Raw genomic sequence first — 11,890 nt, forward strand, 5'->3', positions numbered from 1 at the left:
TGCGTCACATACCTGATGCTGACCCCATTCACACGGACAATCGGTGGACGAACCGGAGACAATCTGCCCTTAAGCAGCATTGTCACCGTTTTGTCCATCGATATGTCAACCCCCACACCTAAACCCCAACTATTTACAATTTCTAAAAATTGTCCTCCCGCCCGCTCTAACTCAAATCGCGATCGACCTTCAACCAGAAGGAGAAGGTCGTCCGCATACGCACAACATTTACAGAGGGGTTCGAGCTGTCCAAGCAGAGAGTCCATCATGAGGTTCCAAATATATGGACCGCAGATGGATCCCTGCGGGCAGCCACGAACCACTCCGATCTCCACACTCCCATTCATTCCGACTAGAGAGGCTTTTCTGTCCGAAAAGTAACTCCGCCAAAGAGTAATTTCCGGACAGCCAAGCTCCTCCAGCCGTTGCAACACTCGATCCCAGCTTAGGTAATCAAATGCCCCCTTGAAGTCAACAAATATGCCAAGGACATATTTGTTGACATTCTCCCTAACAGCACCCTGAACGTAGAACCACGCATCCTCTACACTGCGTCCTTTCCTGAACCCATACTGTCTATCCGACCACATACCCCGCGTTAGCTCCTGAAGCCGTTCCACCATAACTCTTTCCAGCACTTTTCCAAGTACTGGAAGGAGACTGATGCCCCGATAAGAGCGAGGATCACTCCTGATCTTATCAGGGGACTTCAGGAGAGGTACAACCCTAGCAATTTTCCACTCGCGTGGAAAATAACCCTCCCACACGCACTTATTATAAATGGCCTCCAAGTATTCCGGAATGAACTTCCACAAGCTTTTGCACATCTCTCCGTTCAAACCATCAAAACCTGGGGACCGTTTAGACCTGACCAGGCCAAAGGCGTACCCCAACTCTCCATCGTCTAATGGAGGGACAGGTACCTCTTGTGCTTGAGGTACCTGAACCTCCGCCCTAGGAAAGAACGCTCCTAACAAAGCCCCCGCACACTCTCTCCACGTTGATAACATAGTGTCACCAACGCGAAGAGAGGTAACGTCCTCCCTCTTACGACCCCGGCAGATCCTATAGACCTGACCCCACGGGTCGTCCCTATTCTCACTCACGAAACTCCTCCACTCCTCTTCTTTAACTTTTACCAACATATCCTTATATTCCCTAGCAGCACAACTAAGTTCATGCCTAAGCTGGGACAGCCTGTCAGAATTGGACCGCCGAGCGCGTTGAAACTTTCGCCTCAATCGCCTGACAGTCCTCCTCTTCAAGGTTAACTCATGCGTCCACCACTTAATTTTCCTAACGATAAAACTTTCACACTTTCTAAGTACCCTATCATTAACCCCCCACACTACCTCATAAAGAAGAGCAACCTGCTCATCAACCCCCAAATCCTCAAACGCTCTAAGCGGTATACCCAATACCGCTTCCCTGACAGATCGTCCATATTGGTTCCAGTCGATACCAGAGGTACGCCATCGCCGCAATGGACTCTCATACAGCGAGGGAGGGGATTTGGGAGTAACCATAATTTGGATCAAATTATGATCACTCAATCCCCACCCTCCCTTAACCTCCCATCTAGCTACGAACGCCCTATCTGCTGCCTGATTCATAAGCGTCACGTCAATGTCACTCACGCCCCCAGGCCCATCAAACGTGTACCATTCACTCGGCTCATTCACAATGTGGAGGTTTTTAGCCACCACCCATTCACTTAATGCCTCGCCTCGACTGTGGCTTTGATATCCAGACGAATGCCGGGATACCTTACTAAACCACATCGAAGACGAGGCATTCGCATCCAGCCCTAGGATAAATGGGCTACTACTCGCAAGTAGTAGTAGCTTATCCATGTAGCCCAGGTAGGGCTCTAGGGGCTCGCTAAATTTGCAGTACAAACTAGCTACAATCAGCCTACCGAACTCCCCTTCTATCGCGACACATACACCCAGTTGTGAGGAATCCACAACTACACAATCGTAGTTGGGATCACTCACAACAATTGCAGCATTAGCCCCAAGGTCCGTGAAGACCTTGAAACTACCAGGAAGACCCCGAACCACACCATTGGTGGCGTAGGGCTCCTGGAGTAAGGCAATGCCGCACCTCCCCTCAGCCATACACCCCCCCAATTCACACATTACGGCATACGCCCCCTGGCAGTTTAACTGTATAATCCCCCCCATCAGTGTCTGGCGAGGGCGCGCTCAACAATGCCACAGTATATCGGGCAGACAGCGGACATCATAAGATGCCCAGCTGGTCTACCCTTGAATGCGCAGTTGCGGCAATGGAGTGCATTGACGCAACTGGCAGCTCTGTGGCCTTCCTGACCGCACCTCCGGCAGACATCTGATTTGGCCCTACACACAGCCACTCTATGGTCGAAACTCATACACCGGAAGCAGCCAGCAACGGGGCTATCCGGTCGCACCCGGAAGGAGAACCACTTGATGTAGCACCTACCTGCCTCCAAGAGGGCGGACATCATTTTGTCCGTACCCTCAAGGACGACATTGGTGCTACCATCAGGGGCCACCTTCCAGGGACGACTGACCATCCTCACATCTGACCTCTGGGACGCCGGGCTAAAATCCTGAAGGTTCAGCCGGAGTAACTCTTCCATGAACTCATCATGGGAGATCTCCGTGTGAACCCCCTGGACTACAACCCGAGGACCCAACTTCCGGTTGACAGTCACGTCCAACCCCACCTCCCCGAATTTCGCGTTCATCGCAACTTTCTCCCTCTCTAAAACAGAGGGAGTGCGGATAACCGCCCCACCACCCTTAATTGGCCTAACCTCGTGGATCCTTACCCCCAGGGAAGGACCCACCTCCTTAACAACTTTTTTAATGACTTCCTCAGAGGAAGCTGCAGGCCCCTTACTCCTAACCACAACTGACCAGGTCTCAACAGGCTTCTGCGCCACCGGTGCAATCGCCTCCAGTACAGGTGCTGGGGGCGGAGGCATCGGTGCCGATGGAGCCGGCATTGACCTGCTCGGCGGCGAGGAGTGTCCTCCACAGCCTCCTCTAAGGGCGTCAACTTGACCACGAAGATGGGCATTCTCGGTTACTACCGTCATCAGAAGTGCCTCGTATTTCGAGGCAAGCTCCATCAGCCCCTTCGCGGTCCCTATAGCGAAATTTTCGGCCCCAAAAACTACTTCGCTTAGCTCCGCCGAAATTTTCTTAATAGCCGCGACATGGCTAACCGCACCACCCCCGACAACAACACCCCCCTTAAGAGCATCACGGTTGCTCGCGCCGCCCTTGCTCGCGCTCGTATTGCTCGCGCTCGTTTTGCTAGCGCCCGTTTTCTTCGCGCCCGTATCAACGCGCGCAACACCCACTTCGCCCTCGCCCGACTTTGCGGGGTGAACAGCCGCTTTTTCAGCGGTGTCACCGTTATCGCAACCGCTACCACTACCGCTCCCGCCCTCATCACCCCCCGTTTCTGCCGGCGACCCCAAACGCGCCTTCCGCCGTGGCGGGGACCTCACCGATGGCCTCACCGCCTCGTCTCCCGAAGTGTCCACCGTTACCACCGATGGACCGGACTCCTCACTCCCAGCGAGGGATTTAACCCTCCTCCTCCGTGGTGGAGGCATTCTTGCCTTCGGACGCCCTTTGGTAGGCTGATCCGCCGAACTTACCACTGACGCAGATGGCACTAGTTCAACAGATGCCGAAAACAGCCGCTCGCCAAGTACGTGCAACTGAACGCGCTGGAGAAAGTATCTCTAGCGCAGACCCGCTCTATAGCAGCGACGACCCAAGCGGACGATTAATGCGTTCTCGCTAGGGTACAGCCCACAACTCCAGCCAAAAGGCCTGGACAGAGGTCACTCAAATTGACCGCCGGACGGATCAATGTCCCCGTAACGGCCGCGAGTCGACCGATGTGGCGCTGGACCGAACCGATCCGTGGGTTAAACGCACACTGCTACGACCGTTTGTCTGCACACGGTACACTCACTTCGACACTGGACAGACGCTGGTACCTTTTGAGCAATCCTGCTCGAAACCTGCTGAAACTGGCCAACTGAACACCAGATGCCCAACACAACACTCCAAATAGGCGACTCTGCCGGCAAAGAATACCAACAATACGGCACTAAACTGGGGCTATGCAAAAAGTCCCCCACCAACAACAACGTGAACGACCACGTTGCGGTAGCACCTAAGGTACTGTACACAATATTAAAAAATATGTACTTACCGCTATTCCACCGAAAAATGCCCAAAAAACGCGCCAATTGTGCCCTTGCACGAAAAAACACACTCGCGGTCACGTACCCGAGCACTAACAACAAAACGCGAATACTCGCACAAAGCGAAATTCCGCAAGAAATTGTAGCAACAATTTCACACACTCGACAAGCAACGGTGCTTATGCTAACGCGTAAACAAATATCGCTCAAAAGAAAATACCGAAAAATCACCGAAAATTACTAATCACAACGATGCGCACGCACGTCTATTCGCGTCGGAATCCAAACAACGAATAGAGTAGATAGGGACAGAGGGAATCTCGTTAATCCATTCATGCGCGTCACTAATTAGATGACGAGGCATTTGGCTACCTTAAGAGAGTCATAGTTACTCCCGCCGTTTACCCGCGCTTACTTGAATTTCTTCACTTTGACATTCAGAGCACTGGGCAGAAATCACATTGTGTCAACACCCGTTAGGGCCATCACAATGCTTTGTTTTAATTAGACAGTCGGATTCCCCAAGTCCGTGCCAGTTCTGAATTGATTGTTAATTGATAATCGTTATAATTTAAAAAGTATCTATACAATAATAAATCCTTTAGAAATTTTAGCAAGAAAGTTCCACAATTGGCTACGTAACTACTATCCGGGGAACAAGAATCGAAATTCTCTATTTACCCAGAACGAGTACATAAACCATGGTATTGCTTCCCAATCAAGCCCGACTATCTCAATCTTCAGAGCCAATCCTTATCCCGAAGTTACGGATCTAATTTGCCGACTTCCCTTACCTACATTATTCTATCGACTAGAGACTCTTCACCTTGGAGACCAGCTGCGGATATTGGTACGGCCTGTTGAGAAGTTTGCGTAACCCCACCATAAATTTTCAAGGTCCGAGGAGAAAATATCGACACAACAGTAAATGTCATGCTCTTCTAGTCCATCTACCATATCTCTCTTCGAAAGACTTCCATGGTAGTACGACTATAAAACAGAAAAGAAAACTCTTCCGATACCTCTCGACGGCTTCTTTATGGTCGTTCCTGTTGCCAGGATGAGCACAAGGCCCATTTTTAATAACAAACGGATACTCAACAGGTTACGGAATTGGAACCGTATTCCCTTTCGTTCAAAATTATTCAAGTGTTTAATTACTATGGAATAAAAATTCATTCATTTCATTTCATTAAAACTTGAAAATTTTCGGCTTTCGCCTTGAACTTAGGACCGACTAACTCGTGATCAACCACTGTTCACACGAAACCCTTCTCCACTTCAGTCCTCCAAGGTCTCATTCGATTATTTGCTACTACCACCAAGATCTGTACCAATAGCGGCTCCATGCAGGCTTACGCCAAACACTTCTAAGCACACCATTGTACCCTCCTACTCACTAAAGTTTCAAAATTTATAATCCAACCGAAATTGTATTATAAATCATGTACTTTAGCGGTAATGTATAGGTATACAACTTAAGCGCCATCCATTTTAAGGGCTAGTTGCTTCGGCAGGTGAGTTGTTACACACTCCTTAGCGGATTACGACTTCCATGTCCACCGTCCTGCTGTTTTAAGCAACCAACGCCTTTCATGGTATCTGCATGAGTTGTTAATTTAGGCACCGTAACATTACGTTTGGTTCATCCCACAGCGCCAGTTCTGCTTACCAAAAGTGGCCCACTGGGCACATTATATCATAACCTCAACCTTCATATCAAGAAAGGTGAGGTTCTTACCCATTTAAAGTTTGAGAATAGGTTAAGGTCGTTTCGACCCTAAGGCCTCTAATCATTCGCTTTACCAGATAAGATTATTTTACATAATTTTTAAATGCACCAGCTATCCTGAGGGAAACTTCGGAGGGAACCAGCTACTAGATGGTTCGATTGGTCTTTCGCCCCTATACTCAATTCTGACAATCGATTTGCACGTCAGAACTGTTTCGGTCTTCCATCAGGGTTTCCCCTGACTTCAACCTGATCAAGTATAGTTCACCATCTTTCGGGTCACAGCATATATGCTCAAGGTACGCTCCAGTTAGAGGTATAAATAATAATAAATTATCATTATACATAACTATATGGAACGCCCCGGGATTGAATTAATAATGTAATACATTAAAAATTAATCCCATTATTAATACAGTTAAGTTAATTTCGCCATTAGGTTTAATATAACCCAATGACTTGCACATATGTTAGACTCCTTGGTCCGTGTTTCAAGACGGGTCCCGAAGGTATCCTGAATCTTTCGCATTGTTAATCATATAAATGCATACAATTAATATTAAAATCAATGATAATAATATTATTGTAAAATTCAAAAGAATTTTAGCATTATATATAATAAAATCTATCAACACTTTATCAAATCATCAGTAATTATTCTATGTTAATAAGCTAAAAGCAAATTAATTTGAATAAACTTAAAAACCAATGATCTTTTGATAAATATTTTATTATGTTAATAGATTACAATGTCCTTATATGAAAAAAATGCACACTATTACTATAATATTTAAAATTAAATACTACAGTTATAATGATGAATTTTTCATAATGGATATTCAGGTTCATCGGGCTTAACCTCTAAGCAGTTTCACGTACTATTTAACTCTCTATTCAGAGTTCTTTTCAACTTTCCCTCACGGTACTTGTTTACTATCGGTCTCATGGTTATATTTAGTTTTAGATGGAGTTTACCACCCACTTAGTGCTGCACTATCAAGCAACACGACTCTTTGGAAATATCTTTCTAGTAATCATTAACGTTATACGGGCCTGGCACCCTCTATGGGTAAATGGCCTCATTTAAGAAGGACTTAAATCGTTAATTTCTCATACTAGATATTAAGATATTCCATACACTGCATCTCACATTTGCCATATAGACAAAGTGACTTAGTGCTGAACTATTTTCTTTTCGCTCGCCGCTACTAAGAAAATCCTTGTTAGTTTCTTTTCCTCCCCTCATTAATATGCTTAAATTCAGGGGGTAGTCCCATATGAGTTGAGGTTGTATAAAATATATTTTAGATTGATTTGTTTATTTTTATTTAATTTTTTTGCTATTTGCTATTTTAAAGAAATATATTTTTATATCTTGATTACTCAATATTATTCAATCTTTTCATCCCTTTTTAAAATTCATAATATAATAATTAATAAAATTAACAACATTATTCCTCCACATATCATATATTTTTTTTTATTATAAATTTTTCTCAATACAATAGAGTGAATTAATTCTAGAATAAAAATTTATTTTATGCTAGACATTCCTCTTATGTATTATTTAATATAATTTAAATAATGTTGAAAATTTTTTCTTTTATGGGAATACTAAGATTCTCATTTATCATAAATTTTCGTTCAAATATGAGGTATTCAAGAATATATTTTCTATATTTCTTTTTATGCTATTAATATTATGGATTGAAAAATACAATCCAATAATATGCCATATGCTTAAATTCTATTAATTGACTAAAAGAATAAGCAACTAATTTAGCATAGTCTTACAACCCTCAACCATATGTAGTCCAAGCAGCACTTTAAAATTAATTAAAGTACATAACAGCATGGACCGCAATATGCGTTCAAAATGTCGATGTTCATGTGTCCTGCAGTTCACACGATGACGCACAGTTTGCTGCGTTCTTCATCGACCCATGAGCCGAGTGATCCACCGCTTAGAGTGATAATTTTTTTGTATTTTTTTAATTCAAAGTCAAAGAATTTTAATTTATTGAAAGTATTAATAATTAATCAATAATAAATTTTTAATACATAAGTTTAAAACATCTTTCAATAAATTGTAATTTTAAACCCAAACATTTGCAGCTGCGCATGTCTTAGGTCAACAAAAACAGTAATACCTTTTATATATTATTTTCTTCTCTATTTGTGCGTTTTCTTTTTTTAAATTTTTCAACATGTTTTTAATCACAAATAGAAAATACCATAAAAAAAAGGTATTACACACGTTAATGTGAACAAGTTAACTTATCATTTATAATATTTTATATAAATATCACAATTAAATATTATTTTCTATATAAATAATAAGTACAGCTATATGTTTAAAGGTTTTTTTATTGCGTTCAAATACAATGTATGCGAAGTTCACAATATAATATATATTGTCATAATGCATTACAAGGAGTTAAAAAAAAAAAAAAACAGAAAAACATTCAAAACATTGTATAATTCAAAACATTTTGAATGAAAAGAACAAAAAGAAAACTTTTTTTTCTTTTTTATTCTTTTTTTTTATTTTGTTTTTATATAATTATTTTTTTTTTCTTTTCGGATAGGAACACAATAATGATCCTTCCGCAGGTTCACCTACGGAAACCTTGTTACGACTTTTACTTCCTCTAAATAATCAAGTTCGGTCAACTTTTGCGAAACAACCGTGAAACACAAGGCGTCACAGTGATCACGTCCGGAGACCTCACTAAATAATTCAATCGGTAGTAGCGACGGGCGGTGTGTACAAAGGGCAGGGACGTAATCAATGCGAGTTAATGACTCACACTTACTGGGAATTCCAAGTTCATGTGAACAGTTTCAGTTCACAATCCCAAGCATGAAAGTGGTTCAGCGGTTTACCCGGACCTCCCGGTCTAGGAAATACACGTTGATACTTTCATTGTAGCGCGCGTGCAGCCCAGGACATCTAAGGGCATCACAGACCTGTTATTGCTCAATCTCGTTACTGCTAGACGCAATTTGTCCATTTAAGAAGCTAGTGTCCTTATAATGGGACAAACCAACAGGTACGACTCCACTTATATAAACACATTCAAACACTTGTACATTCAAGATGAACGCATGAATGAAGGCTATATAAGCTTCAACACCATAATCCTGAAAGCATCTATTTAATATATTTGAGTCTCGTTCGTTATCGGAATTAACCAGACAAATCACTCCACGAACTAAGAACGGCCATGCACCACCACCCATAGATTCGAGAAAGAGCTATCAATCTGTCTTACACGCTTATGTTCGGACCTGGTAAGTTTTCCCGTGTTGAGTCAAATTAAGCCGCAGGCTCCACTCCTGGTGGTGCCCTTCCGTCAATTCCTTTAAGTTTCAGCTTTGCAACCATACTTCCCCCGGAGCCCAAAAGCTTTGGTTTCCCGGGAAGCGACTGAGAGAGCCATAGTAGTAGCTACACCCAATTGCTAGCTGGCATCGTTTATGGTTAGAACTAGGGCGGTATCTGATCGCCTTCGAACCTCTAACTTTCGTTCTTGATTAATGAAAACATCTTTGGCAAATGCTTTCGCTTAAGTTAGTCTTACGACGGTCCAAGAATTTCACCTCTCGCGTCGTAATACTAATGCCCCCAAACTGCTTCTATTAATCATTACCTCTTGATCTAAAAACCAATGAAAGTAGAACAGAGGTCTTATTTCATTATTCCATGCACAAAATATTCAGGCATTTGGAGCCTGCTTTAAGCACTCTAATTTGTTCAAAGTAATTGTACCGGCCCACAACAACACTCGATGAAGAGCACTGAAGCAGGTTTAAATAGGAGGAATATATAAAAAATACATTGTATTAATTATATATAAGAACTCCACCGGTAATACGCTTACATACATAAGGTAATGTACATACCACAATTATAGTTGTACTACCCGTATGAAGCACAAATTCAACTACGAACGTTTTAACCGCAACAACTTTAATATACGCTATTGGAGCTGGAATTACCGCGGCTGCTGGCACCAGACTTGCCCTCCAATAGGTCCTTGTTAAAGGATTTAAAGTGTACTCATTCCAATTACAGGGCCTCGGATATGAGTCCTGTATTGTTATTTTTCGTCACTACCTCCCCGAACTGGGAGTGGGTAATTTACGCGCCTGCTGCCTTCCTTAGATGTGGTAGCCGTTTCTCAGGCTCCCTCTCCGGAATCGAACCCTGATTCCCCGTTACCCGTTGCAACCATGGTAGTCCTAGATACTACCATCAAAAGTTGATAGGGCAGACATTTGAAAGATCTGTCGTCGGTACGAGACCATACGATCTGCAAGTTATCTAGAGTTCAACCAATATAACGATCGAATAATCGCTTGGTTTGAGCCTAATAAAAGCACACGTTCCAAAAGGTCCGTGTTTATTTTGCATGTATTAGCTCTAGAATTACCACAGTTATCCAAGTAACTGTTAACGATCTATGGAACCATAACTGATATAATGAGCCTTTTGCGGTTTCACTTTTAATTTGTTTGTACTTAGACATGCATGGCTTAATCTTTGAGACAAGCATATAACTACTGGCAGGATCAACCAGAATAATATATATTTCTTTTTTATATAATATTTTTTATATTATATAAAAGTTTAAAATGATATTTTCTTATTTGAAAATTATACACAAATACACAAAACATAAAAACATTTACAATATACACAACAATTTTTCTATGTTTCTTTCTTTATTATATTTTTTTTCATTATATTTCATTTCTATTGTGTGATTTTGTAATGGATTTTTTTAATTTTTGTTTTGGTATCGTGAAAAGAATTTTCGTTCTCTATACATATTATTATTTAATTATTATGTAAGAACGATATTTCTTCTTATATTGGCAAAATTTTCAAATAATATCATTCTATACATTTTACTTTATTTCAATGCATATAGTAATATATATACCTTTTTTTAAGAGTATATACATTTTTTTCTTGATTTGAAATTAATAATTTCAAATTCTATTATATTTATTTCAATAATAAATATATGATAAAAAGTATTTTCGGGTGCAACACATTAATATTTTATGAGTAAATATTAGAATAGCTCACAAATAAAACTAAAATATTGTTTAATATTTATTTCTACAATATGTTAGTATAGAATAATAGATTTTTTATGTTTTTGTATAAAACAAAATCTATTTCTATTTAAACTAACTGTAGGAAACCAGGAATAAAAAACGCTCATTATATACAATATGTTAGTACAGAATATAGAGTTTTGTATAAAACAAAATCTATTTCTATTTAAACTAACTGTATAAAAACCAGGAATAAAAAACGCTATTATATACAATATGTTAGTACAGAATATAGAGTTTTGTATAAAACAAAATCTATTTCTATTTAAACTAACTGTATAAAAACCAGGAATAAAAAACGCTCATTATATACAATATGTTAGTACAGAATATAGAGTTTTGTATAAAACAAAATCTATTTCTATTTAAACTAACTGTATAAAAACCAGGAATAAAAAACGCTCATTATATACAATATGTTAGTACAGAATATAGAGTTTTGTATAAAACAAAATCTATTTCTATTTAAACTAACTGTATAAAAACCAGGAATAAAAAACGCTCATTATATACAATATGTTAGTACAGAATATAGAATTTTGTATAAAACAAAATCTATTTCTATTTAAACTAACTGTATAAAAACCAGGAATAAAAAACGCTCATTATATACAATATGTTAGTACAGAATATAGAGTTTTGTATAAAACAAAATCTATTTCTATTTAAACTAACTGTATAAAAACCAGGAATAAAAAGGCACACAAAATCAACTTTCATTTTCATATTTACTTAAAAATACATATAAAGTAAAAAATATTTCCATATAAATACTAAGTAAATAAAGTCATACAAGTATGAAAATTTTCATA

At 40.4% G+C, this 11,890-nt stretch overlaps 2 non-coding genes and 1 pseudogene across 2 annotated transcripts; all 3 read right to left on the reverse strand.

The window, feature by feature from the left end:
• LOC138858694 (large subunit ribosomal RNA) overlaps nucleotides 1-7,239 on the reverse strand; it is a 9,880-nt pseudogene extending 2,641 nt beyond the window's left edge.
• Nucleotides 7,240-7,741: 502 nt separating this feature from the next.
• LOC138858648 (5.8S ribosomal RNA) lies at nucleotides 7,742-7,920 on the reverse strand. The gene has a single exon (XR_011397689.1). It is a non-coding gene; the product is annotated as a 5.8S ribosomal RNA (ribosomal RNA).
• Nucleotides 7,921-8,544: 624 nt separating this feature from the next.
• On the reverse strand, nucleotides 8,545-10,534 carry LOC138858676 (small subunit ribosomal RNA). Its single transcript, XR_011397717.1, has one exon. It is a non-coding gene; the product is annotated as a small subunit ribosomal RNA (ribosomal RNA).
• Between the last annotated feature and the right edge of the window lie 1,356 nt (nucleotides 10,535-11,890).

Source organism: Bactrocera oleae, unplaced genomic scaffold (assembly GCF_042242935.1).
Source record: "Bactrocera oleae isolate idBacOlea1 unplaced genomic scaffold, idBacOlea1 ctg00000011.1, whole genome shotgun sequence".
Classification (NCBI taxonomy): Eukaryota; Metazoa; Arthropoda; class Insecta; order Diptera; family Tephritidae; genus Bactrocera; species Bactrocera oleae.